This window comes from Ischnura elegans, chromosome 13 (genome assembly GCF_921293095.1).
Source record: "Ischnura elegans chromosome 13, ioIscEleg1.1, whole genome shotgun sequence".
NCBI lineage: Eukaryota > Metazoa > Arthropoda > Insecta > Odonata > Coenagrionidae > Ischnura > Ischnura elegans.
The window spans coordinates 18,003,750-18,016,863 of NC_060258.1; the positions used below are offsets into that span (position 1 = coordinate 18,003,750).

Below are 13,114 nucleotides of genomic sequence, written 5' to 3' on the forward strand. Positions count from 1 at the left end.
AGAAATAAAGCGGAAAATAATATGTTGCCTAGGACTAAAATTTAACTAGGACTAAAATTGATTTCCGCTGGTCGGCCCCAATTATAAAAGATTTCCCAAGGGGTAGAGTGGGCAATTAAATTACCAAACCTTTCTTTCTTTAACCTTATTCTCAGATTTCACCGAGACCTGGCTTCCCGTGTCTACGAGAGCATACATCGAATGGCTCCCGCAGAGCACTTCCAATTGTGGCCACAAATGAGGCGTCCCCTCCTCCTCATACTCGAGACCGGAGTCCTTCCCATACGGACGGAAGATATAATGGGGACTTACACTTTTATACTCGGCGAGTTTGGGTGGGGGAAGTCGTTTGACCCAAACTCTGAGTTTCCCGACTGTGGAGGTGGAAATGAAAAATCCATTAAAGGTTGGAGCACATTACCCTCGTCACGACTCCCCGCATTCTGACCTCTCTCATCTCCCCCCCGTTCCCCCGGTCCGCGTCTGTCCTCTGCCTCTATCTTCTCCGCGATTCCACCAACTAAACCCACGGCGCACAGTGGGGCCAAACCCCACTTTAGACGGATAAAAGTCAAAAACTTTTACGAAAAACTCTACAAAATTCATATATATGTTTTAGAGACCGCTTTAATGAAATCCAATATTAAGTTTTCAATATTTTTGATTTTTGAATTTTAAATTTTTTTTATTACCTTTAGATTTTTGAAAGTAACCTGATTAATTGTAAAAATAGATTATATATAAAAATTTGAAATAATAAAGTTAAAAAAGTTCACGTCAATAACCCTAGTGGTCAGAAAAAAATCTGATATAAAATTTGCATTTTTTTTTATCGATATCTATGAAATAACCTACATGCTCAATAGAAAAATAAATATTTGCTCTTAATAAAAGATACAGTGTCCGGCAGTGCTTAAATAAGCTGAATATGCTCTAAAATTTACAATACACAAAGAAAGAAAATACTGCCATGAAGAGGTAGTTTTAACTTTCAAAAATAAAATACAATAGAATATGGTTTATTGCGCGTAGAAAGTGAAAAAGTACTAAATTGGCATTCCGAAATCGAATACGTACACCTCAGTTGACCGGAAATAACACTTCCGAGCACTTTATTCACGACAGGGTGGGAGCCTCGGGAATAGTCTCTCTACATTTCAAACATCTAAGCCCTTGTGTGGAAAACTTCACCACTTGTCACGGTCTCCGCCGCGACTCCAGCGCATGCCTGCAAGTCGTAGGAAAATTTTTAGTTACGCGGTCTCGACGCGCACCGACTAGGTACTACTTCAGAGAAACAGGCTCTGGCATTCCCCTCCCCCTCTCCTCTTCCCCTAACTCCCCTCTTTATCTCCCCTCCCCTCCCCTCCCGGGAGTCCTCCCTCCCTGGCGACGTGCGCGAACGACCGTCTCTCTCTCACTGCTCAGACTCGCGAGTAAGAGGTCCTCTCCGCAAAGCTGCTAGCTCCGCCCGAATTCGGTAAGTCCTGTCACTCCGCCTACCCTAAGTTTCCTCAGAGTCAATTTCTCTCCATATTCATTGGCATTCGATGTTCTCATTGCAGGGCTTTTTGTAGTGCAGAGAGCTGCTACTCTCTGAATGGCGTTAGTCGCCATGTGGCTGTGAGGTGGATTTTCTCTTCCTCTCCCAAAAGCTGAAGGTGCATGCAGCCATTCTTTAATTTTTTTTGTAATGACAGGAGTCATAATTTTATATATTATTTTCACCTCATCTTACCAAGTTTGGTAAGAAGATAGAGATGAAGTTGCTGGGGAGTGTGACCTGTGTGAGTGTGTGCGACGTCTAGAAACTTCCCGATTGGAGGCTTGTTTGTATATCGAGGAAACTCATCATTACTCCCAGAATTTTAATGAACTTGAATTAAAGTCTTGTAAAAATACAACTTGCATCTATTATCTTTCATCTCGTCGTAAAAGGCTGTGACGTACCTACCTTGGTGGTGCATCCAATGCATGCACCTGGCTCCCTATTTGTCTATCTCTCAGCCAAGGTTTTGGGGAACCACCCCCATCTCTACCAGCATCGGTGCGTTCACCGAGTCTAAGCTACGGCCGGGCAACAGACAAGTAAATCTTTAGTATCTCGCGTAACTTGTCATTGTGGGACTTTGACGTCGTACGCTTGTATCTATGAGTAGACAAAATATATAATGCATGCAAAGTTGATTTGTTACAAAATAATATTATCACAATGAACACTGTTTATACTATAGTTTACCCGTTGCTATGCGGCCATAGCGGCCGGATGGATTCCATTTCGGCTTGTCATGCATGGCTAATGTTTTATCATAAAACTATTTTTGCAGCTCGATGGCAGTTGATTTCTTTTACATTATTTAGCTCATTCTTCTATTAATAATTTGTCTAAAAATCACGTGCAGATTCCGTCCGATTATATAACTTTTCTCTAATTAAATAAAACTTTTAATCGTGAAAAATCAACGATGTTCCATTCATGACAATGGGGAATTTTCACATTTTTTGAAAACCCTGCCAAAATGTAGTAAACCTCTAGGAAAGAATATCTACCGGGGGAAATGTCAATACTAGCGTTAGTTTTCAAGATATTAAAGGTCAAAGTGGAGGAGTGGGGGGTGCGAACGAAAGTAGGGTGTCCAAGAGGAGTGACGTCATTTCTCCCCAAACAGAGTTGCTAACGTCCGAGGCGTGGAGCTTCGAGATTGTTGCGGTATACGTACGCCAGGAAGACGGTATGTTTACCTACGTGAAGTGCTGTTTATAATATCGAATAATAAATATTGCGTGGTGCCTATGCGTTTAAATACATCTCGAAATTCTAATAAAATATTCGTCCTTATGTCGAATAATAAAGCGAGAAGAAAGAAGTGGGTTTAGGCGATGAAGAGGAAGAACGATCTGTCGACGAAAACGACGGGATTTGTTCGTGAAGATCACTTTACCTTAAGTAATTACGACAGAATTATGCTGAGAAATGACTTGAGCGCATGGTACGAAGGACGTGCAGTTGCCCTGTTCGCGCAGTACCCGCCTGTCGCTTCCATGCTGTTTTTGCTGAGTTATTGTAGGTTGACGGCCCTCGTAGTACCCGATGTCTTATAATTATTGTATGTTTTGAATCAATTCTCCGAAGTCAATTGATTCACACGCATAGTATTCCAACTGAACTCCCTCGAAACCATATTAGCTACCTAGCAGTGTATAATTTGTAAGAAACTCACTGATGCATAATCACTTCCTCCTCCAATCAACTGACTTAGAGCCATAGGAGGAAATACAACCTGAGGAAATGGTGGAAAGTCGAGTCAGGAAAAGTCGTGCCAATTGAAACCAGAATCAAAAATTGTTGGTGTTCAGAAAAGAAACCTGTTTCCGCCAATGCTGCTACTTCTCCTATGAATATGATAAGTGACTGACATGGAATCAGACAGGGAGATATGTAGCCAAAGGGTCAAGTATATTGTGTTTTTCTTGGAATAAAGGCAGCATTGTATTTAAGAGTAGATTGTGAAAATTATTTTATTGTCGATATTCTATCAGGTAAGACTGGGTCACCTGTTATTGCTATGTTCAGGAAAATTAGACCCAACAAATCCTTCAATATTTTAGCTTAGAAGATCTCAATGTCTCACCCTCGACAGCGGCACGATATTTCTCTGCTTCCATTATTCCGGTGGCTAGTCTTTTCAAAAATCTAGTTTTTTGGGTTGACAAAAATAAGATGTTGCTTAATATACTAATTCCCTTTCCTGCTCGTAATTCGCATGTAGAGTCAACTGTTGATTGTTTAGAAATAGAAATTGAAAAGCCAGGTAACCCAATTTGGCAAAGTTTAACCTGAATTGGAGCATAAAAAAATAGATCAGTACTCACTGCAGAGAGTGACATTTTCTATTGTATGGATCAGTTCTTTTTACTGCGATCAGTATAACAAATTGCGCTTAGTTTATTACGCTGCGATAGGTATAAAGTAAAAAAGTGAATTGCGAAGGAAACTCTAAATCCGTTTTTTTACAGTAATAATCAGTGCATTATTCCGCTGATAGTGAAGAAAAATAGAAATAATGTTTTTTCAAACGCAATTATTTCAAAAGGAATCATTTTTAACATTGCTATAAAATCAATGAATTGTTTATAGCTCAAATATTTCTATCTAAACTCAATAAAAAAATAAATCATTCGATTCTTCTTTAGAAAATTCCATTCGAGGGGTAATGGTGGCCGGGCAATAGATAGTGTCACACGCATAGACTGGATCTCTTGAGCAAATTCTAAAAGGCTGTGGGGTAAAAGTAGATCGCACGTTCAAACTAACTGTTCACTCATTCAGTGGTAAAATTTGAGAGTTAATTAGACCACCAAGAGTTTCCAAGAATGTAGAGAGCTCTCAAGATGAAGTTAAGGTAACTAAGCAAATAGAAAGCTTTAGGACCCATGTGGAGAGAGTAATAAGAAAGGTCAGGGAATACAAGTTGCTTGTCCTTCATTCCTGCATTGACAACCGTTTGGTGCAAAAAGCAGGATTAGAGGATAGCTTTAAAAGACAATCACTTCTACCATAACGATATTCGGGCTCTGCCTCAATGATGGGGAATTTTTTTTAGAAAGCGGCGGGAAATACTTTGAATAATTCATTTATAAATTTTTTTTAAATTAAGATGTATTTTTCATTTAAAAAAACAGCGAGAGATTAGTTGCGCACCTAATACTATTTAACATAAATGATTGAATTTTGTTATACCTACGTTTGCTAAATAGCTTATAATTATTTTGTCGGCATCTAATAGAGGGTTCATAGATAACATTAAAAGCTGTATTATCTTATGTTTATGCCTATCGTTAAGCAGCCACTATAAAATCGGATATAAAAAGTTCATAACCTGCAAAAACCTGTACACACTTCAGACAGTATGCATACAGAACACCTTAAAACTGTACATAATATGATGTGCATAAGGTGTACAGAAAAATTACCTTAAATCTGTGCAAAGAAAGCTTTACACAACATACTGAATCAAAAAGCTGATATCTTACAGAAAGCAAAAAATCGTAACTTGTACCATATAAACTATATTTGCCCTAACTAGATTCATCAACATTTCATGCAGAAATTTTCAACGGAGGCCGAATACCTACTAGTGTATTCGTAAAAGCTGGTCCAGTAATGCCATAATAAACTAGAAAAACTTACCGCGAATCTTTCAATTCTCTAAATTCTGCAGCCAAAAAGTCTTGGTTACTTTTAAAATATAATGCCATCATTATGGAATTCACCTCTGGGAGATTATTGCAACAGCCTTTTCACGAAACCGTTTTCCATTTCGCATATATTCGATATATTCTTGTTCTACGAATACAGAAAATGGATAAAATATACTTGACGTGACTAAATAACGTCATAAAATGTCTGACAGAAAACACGGATTAAAAAAATGCCGAGATATTCACTTACTCTACGACTGCTTCATTGTAGCTTCTGCGGCCGTACATGCAAAACGAAAGCGCCGTAGGGAGAAATGACGTCACCATCAATCAGAGCTAACTTCGCCTTTGCAGACGCATTTCACTGTTTTAAATGAATTTCATGATAAAATCAATGGTTTACGAGAAGTTTGATTGGTGAAAATGGATTCCTGGTGAAAATTGCTATAAGAATCATATATTATTTCGATGAAAAAAATTTCATGCAACTTCCCCATTTATTTCTCCACGGCTATTTTGTCCAAAATATAAATAGTAAAAGTAAATTTATATTATCCATACTTATTCCAATTGATTTCATGTTCAAAATAAAGTGAAGAGGGCTAGTGTACTGTAATCACAGTTGAAAATCGACCGTCCATTTAGGCGTCTGCGACTGCGGGACCAGTGCTTCGCTTTTCTCTCACTTATACTTATTTCAACGCGAAGGTGCGCACACACCAACCCGTGAAATACACTGTTATGCAGTTCAAACATCCTATTACCCAACCTAATATTAAAAAACCCCCATTTCAAACTTTAATTTTTGGAGTGGGATTTGGCCCCACTATGCGGCGTGTCTGATTTCGAATCGCATTGAAATTCGGGTGTGTCTAATCTGGCCTTCCTACAGCCACATGGGATTGCTAAAAACGTCCGAGCATTATTGAGAGTCTTTCATACGTAGCAACCTCAGAACTTCGGAGGGAATCCTGGGCGTTTGGTGGGAAATGTCGTATTAATATCGCCACTATCTCCTCCTCATTCTCTGGCGGTTCGAAAAGTCTTATGGCGGCGATTTTTTGGGTCGTGTATTCCTGCATAATACTTCCCGGCGCCCTTCCTGACATGACTTTAATCTTATATTTAATACGGTGCTCTTTACTCCAGTGCCGGGCCTGCCTAAGATTCACAAGGATGGGATACCACTCCGGCCTATCGTAAGTGCTATTGATTCACCGACACATAAGCTTGCAAAGTATCTTGCCCATAGCCTTCGGCCATTCTCGGGCCTAACTGCAACCTATGTGAAGAACTCCTTCCATTTCATCAATATTATAAAGAAATATAAGATTACGGAAGAGGATCTCCTTGTTAGTTTTGACGTGGTGTCTTTGTTCACCAAAATACCTATTGAAGATGCCATCGAAGTCATTAAGACTCTGACAGAAAAAGGCCTTCCGAAAGACATTCCGAAAATGGTGGAGTTTTGCCTTCGTAATTGCTATTTCTCTTGGGGAGGGAAATTATATGAACAAACGGAAGGGGCATCCATGGGCTCTCCTTTATCACCTGTCGTCGCAGATCTTTATATGGAAGAATTTGAACGAAAAGCCCTGGATTCTTTCCCTATGAAGCCGAAACTCTTCGTGAGATATGTTGACGACACCTTCGTCATATGGCCTCATGGAACAGATAAACTGAAAAGATTCCTTGAACATCTTAATAGCCAAAATAATTCCATCCAGTTCACTATGGAAATGGAAGAAAATAACCAACTTCCCTTTTTGGACGTTCTCGTCAAGAAGAAATCAGATGGCACATTGGGACATTCAGTCTATCGTAAGGAAACGCATACTGATCGCTATTTGAATGCCAAGTCGCACCATCATCCCAGGCAAAAAGCATCAGTTATTAAAACTCTATATCATAGGGCATATTCCATATCGGATACAGATTCGCTCGCTAGAGAGAAACAACACCTCCTTACCACGCTCCAAGAAAATGGCTACGATCGGGTACTGATTCAAAAAATCGCGCGTAGGGAAGAAGAGAAAAGAGATGTGGCCTTGGACATTGCAAAGGAAGACCAGCAAAAGGCAAAGGCACATGCTCTCTTGCCATACGTGGCTGGAACGTCGGAAAGAATTGCTCGAGTTCTCGCCAAACATGACGTTCTGACGCGATTTATAAGTTTGAAGAAGACCTCTGACCTCCTCCGGAGTGAAAAAGATCGTCATCCATCAGATATCTATGAAGGAGTGTATGAAGTAACGTGTTCCTGCGGTTCATCATACATCGGGCAAACATCTAGATCATTTAAATGCAGAATTAAAGAACATCTCAAGGCAACCGAAAAGAAAAATTTTCGTCTTTCTGCGGTTGCAGAGCATGCATGGTCGGAACCTGGGCACGTCATACTTTTCAAGGAATCGAAAATCATCGCCAGGGAAAATAAATATTTCCCTAGGCTGATAAGGGAGGCGATAGAAATAGCGAGTCACCCAAAAAACTTTAATAGGGAAGACGGCTATCCTTTATCCTCATCTTTTAAACGGCTTTTCCAACAATGGAATTAAAAATCAACATCCGCCTGACTAACTGTAAATAAATAAGGATCACAGATCTGCAAATCATTTGGACCCGAAGACGGGAGCTGGAACGCGCCCGAAACTGTCGTCCGCAAAAAACATGTATCAACGCGGTGTAAACCCGGAAAACCATCACCAATCAACTAACCGCGGAAGCCTCCGCAATAATTTCATCTTTCGTACTCTTATCAAGTTTCTTGAGTATCCTTTTGTCTATTCTCCTCCACTTCTTCAAATTTCTCATATAATCTTTTATTATTCTTGCTAAAGAAGAGAAGAACAATTTCAAAAGTGACACCGGAATTAAAATTGGATGTACTTGTCAACCTGTAATCAGGAAAAACAAGCTACGACTCACTCCTGCAATCTCCCGCTTCTTTCCCTTACCACTTGATATAGATACCTATACAGGGTGTCCCATTTATCTTGACCACCCGAAATAACTTAATGTCCAGATGAAATTTCAAAAATATGTCAAGTAAATGTTCATAAGCCGTCAGGGGGACATTAATCAGCATGATTACCTACCTTGTAGCTTTGTTATTTACAAAAATATGAACAGCGGTATGTGTTTTTTAAATGGCCACATATTTATTAGTCGGCAATTCCTTACCTCTCCTACAGTCTTATTAAAAAATGTAGCTCAATGGACCATTGACATAAACGCAACGTTGTTAAAACATAATAAACTCGTCTACTTACTGGAGTTAGCAGTAAACAAATGAAAACCAATTCAAAACATATCACTAAAGTCACGTGGACTCTACTACTGTACTACAGTACTGTGCATGTACCTTGCTTAGGAGTCGATCATTCAAGGGTGCTTAAAGTGGTGACTCTGGACAACGACACACTGGTTCACTTGTTGAATGAAAGACTTCTTTACTTCTTCCAGTGTTGCCGGCTGAAGGGAATTACAAGCACGCATGATACGTTTCTGCATATCCTCCTTAACACTTTATGGTAACGGTACACTGTGCTACATTTTTTTATTATTAATTTATTTTTGAGTTTATTTTTCCAGCGTGAGTGTTTCTTTTTTTGTGTCTCTGTGTTTGTGAGGCACCCAAGAATTGACGTAGTGACATAGCCCAAAAGTTTTTTTCAACATGATTGCCATTTTTTCTCAGACTGGAGAATAGTTGATAAGGCCAAAAATAGTTTCAGACCAATTTTGACGGACTTAGAGAATGCATTCGTAAAAATTTATCATTTCTAGCCAAACGTAAAAAAGGACACTTTTTTTCAAAAGCCGAAAGTCTTCAAATAAGGTTACCCCATTATCCCGACCCTGAGTCTTCAATGGCGTTAAAAATTAGATTGATGCCATTTAGGGATGATTGAAAGTAACATTATTGCCGTATGCACTATAAAGTTATTTTTAGGAAGATATTACAGAATTAATTTGTATCCTCAACCAAGAGTAAACAGGTAAGTCCATTTGATTTGCCCTGGAGCGTAGAGGTCATACTCGTAGAGTGAGGTGAATTATCTACTACGTAGTATGTAACGAGTCAGACATTGTCAAACATTTCAGTTTAAACAATATTTTTATCTCTACAAAGAAGAGTGTCATTAAGGAAAAATTCGGAATATATTTTCTTTTTCGGCCATAGAGCGAAAGCCGTTGCTCAAATTGGTCTGGAGCATTGAGTTTACAGTGGCTAAAACCCACCACCTTTTTTGATCCCCTGAGTGGTATATAGGGTGTGTCTCAACGAAAATGATTTTTCTGCGCCATGGATATTCTGATAGCGTTCCCAGCAACAAAATATCAGGGATCAATTTTTGTAGTGGGAAATTTCCTTGTAAAGATTATTCAAAGCTCTTTGATCAATATTATATGCTGTAATGCATTTTACCACCTGGCAACGTGGTTACATCAGAGTGGCCTAAGATTAGAAAATAGTGCGGTGACGTCTTGTGCTACCTGCAGCCAAGATAGCGGCGGGGTAGTGGGTGCGGTTAATACGTTGTTGGCAGAGCGAGCTAGGTATGATGCGAAGCCACGTGATGCAACATAAATCCCATTCTCTTTCTTCTTTATAAGTATTTACATTATACTACTATATTTTAGCGTAATATTTTATATTTTTTTATAATAATTGCAGCATTAAAGCCTTCACTACCTACTGAAGTTTAATGGGTATCTTTTTCTAGCAGTAAATTTGTGTATGCTAGTAATATAGAAGAAATAATACTACAAAATCGTTATATTCACCCGACAAATATAAAATGTCGTTCTATTTCCTCTTTGCATCCCTCTATCAACTCCTTCAGCATGTTCAGTGTTGAGATAAAACGGTCCTTCCTGCAACAGAAAGTCAAACTAGTCATTAATTAGTAGGACACCTGCACGGAATGAAATATCCTTTTATCAAGTGTTTTTGTTTCGGATATTTAACTCTATAAGCAGAGGGCAACAGCTAACACTTAAACAAAGACAAGGGTATGTATTGAAAACCTTCACAGGAGGGGAGATCGAGACGATATAGTCCCTTCATCCATCCAATCCCTCCTCATTACATTAATTCTTATATTTTAATTTAAGAAATTTGAAATAATATAGTTCCTATACAGAATGAATAACAACTTACCTAAAACCTGTAACAATAAAAACGAAAGATAGACGATAGTTAAATTACATGTCAAACAGTAACTTAATAAAGCAGCAAACTAATGCGACAGCCACCATCTCAGTATTTAAGTAGTTATTCGGTCGCTTTTCATTTGATGGGAGGAAATCAGGTCAGTAAAATGTTTACTTGTCGAAGAAAACGGATCAATATCATTCGGGATGGAATTTATTAGGAAGGAAAGCCGGTATAATAGGGAACGGTTAATTATTAATAGTTTGGATATTGGTTTGTGGGCGAAGCATGGAGATCGAACCATTGTGGCGGAAAGGCCTCTAGAACGTTATCTTTTGACTTGAATAAACTCAATATTAAAGATAATACTGATCACAATTTCCTTTGGCTGATCATGGTAGCCTTAACTCTTCAGGGATTTCCCATTTTGTAAATATTCAACCCTAAGTTATTCTAACGGTTGAAAACATCAAATATTTTTAGTTGGCTATTCAACCGGAATAAATCAGGTATCGAGTATTTGTCATGTGAATTTTATCGTGTGACTTAAACATAGTATACATGCGGAAAATCTTTGTAAATATCATTTGCATTCATGATATACATCGAGCTTCAATAGGTCACATCACCCGTAGACTCAAAATAGACAGATTTTAGACATCTTTAATTTTATGAGTGCTCTAAGGGTTTCCTTCAATGAAACTCATTTGATATACTGAAATGGCTTTCAATATTAATACATAGAGAACCTTAATTCTTGTAAATCATGCTCTTCCATTCATCCGAAACTATTATCACTATAGTGCAATATTACAAATGGAATGACGATAAGGTACTATTGCAAAGATAGTTCTTTTTTTTAATTTTGGGTGATGGCAGCGGACACTCTGAAAATAGGTGATTCTATTCGAGTTTGGACATATGCAATCAATTATAAAGTATAGTCTGAGTAAACCATGAGGAACTATGGTGAGGTAATTCTTTGTTAAAACTTCCGCGCGTACTCGTGATATTAGATTTTAAAAACTTAAGAGCTATGCTACCGCGCCAATTTTTAGGTGGTTCCAACGTTTCTCGACCAATGCAGGTCACTTTTTCCAGGTAATCTGAGGAAGAGGGAATTTTTGTTCATATAGATCGGTGTCTGAGTCAGTGAGTTGGGTTAGGGGATTCGAGAGGAAAGAGGAGAAGGTTGTTAACTGTTTTTTTGGATTATCGGTTATCAAGTACGACTTATTCTAAGGTTGGTGTCCCGGCTGCAGAAAAATTATACTCCTCTTTTCTATAATGGTGAGGTCTTCTAACACCAAAGGACCCAATCAGTCGGGAAGGAGCCAGGATGAAGGCTTGCGTATCGATGTGGAATTCAATCGAACGCCAGAGGATAGGTGCCTGCTACTGTGTGCGGGGAAAAGGTGACTGGGTGCTGTAGAAGATGACTTTAATACAAATTGGCGTAAGGAAAGGGCAACATCTTGTTTTGAATTGATACAGGTGGAGTAAAATGTCAGCTTCCTACACAATCTCAGGACTCTTACTTAAGATATTAAGATGGACACCCAAAATATGGAATCAATACCCCAGAGTAAAGAAGAATATGCCGGAGATAGTGGCAAGATGAATGCTCGGTTAAGCAAGGATCACAAATACAACGAACTAAAGAAGGGTACGGTGAGGATTCAGGACCCAAATATTCGATGCTGATAAGCTTACTCCCACCATAATGACCGATTGCAGTGCTACTATCTGACAAAGCAGAACCATATGAAGTCGATATTCAATGCAGCCGATTAAAATAATCACTTATAAGAGAGGTAACCCCATTTGCCAGCCACAGAAGAGTCAGAGAGGGATCTGAAGACATTTCCATTAGATATGGAAAAGAGAGTGGGCAACTTAAGCCTCAAATTTGATGCAAATTAATTCAAGATATTGGTATTTTACATATCAGATTCAGACTCGTGGCCCATTTCTAGTGAATGCGGCTGAAAGGTCACAATTGAAGGTATGTACGAAAGGTCCTCATCCCTGATCAACTTAAATATTTACCATGGTTAATGATCGTTATGTACCGACCAGTGTATACAATTTAAAATACTAAGGTTTCAAAGTAAAATGTAGGAGGTATGCTGGGGAAACATGCACTCTAACATGTGAAAATAACAAAGAAAATTGGATAAATTTTCCCGGGTTTTGCCACGTTGGTTCGTTTTAGCGGACTTAACCCGCTAACCTTTTATCCATGTCATCATCTTGGAAGCCTCCGTACCATTCGAGGTATTTTATGTAATAGAAGTCTGTCTTGTAGTACAGTTTAGAATATATACTTCTTCTTTCTTATTTCTTCCGAAGCTTTTTTTTAAATTATAATGTAGAATTATAAACATCTAGACTCACCCATTGGTTGCTGAATGATCAACGCTCTGCTGGGCTTCAGCCTGTGCCCCTTGGTCTCTTGTCAGAATATTTTCATCCATTGCCTCCGAAGGGTGCTGATAGCTTTAAATATAAAATCATTTTCGACATAAGATGATTTCTCCTTGATTGTTATAGTTAGCAGCTTAAAAAATATCAAAATATTTTATAAATGGACATTCAAAAATAGACATACAGCTGAGTTCTTCAAATAACTACCCATTTGGAATAAAATTCACCCTGTGCGAGAAATTTTTTCATTCAAATCAGGGTCTCAGGTCAGTCTTTAAAAAATTATAATATTAACCACTGCCGCTGGAGACTTGAAGTTAAACA

At 38.6% G+C, this 13,114-nt stretch overlaps 2 long non-coding RNA genes across 2 annotated transcripts; one reads left to right on the forward strand and one right to left on the reverse strand.

The window, feature by feature from the left end:
- Positions 1–1,366: 1,366 nt before the first annotated feature.
- On the forward strand, positions 1,367–1,898 carry LOC124170322. The gene is made up of 2 exons (XR_006867434.1): positions 1,367–1,480; positions 1,566–1,898. It is a non-coding gene; the product is annotated as an uncharacterized LOC124170322 (long non-coding RNA).
- Positions 1,899–10,035: 8,137 nt separating this feature from the next.
- On the reverse strand, positions 10,036–12,857 carry LOC124170416. The gene is made up of 2 exons (XR_006867451.1): positions 12,761–12,857; positions 10,036–10,083 (listed from the first exon to the last, which is right to left on the reverse strand). It is a non-coding gene; the product is annotated as an uncharacterized LOC124170416 (long non-coding RNA).
- Between the last annotated feature and the right edge of the window lie 257 nt (positions 12,858–13,114).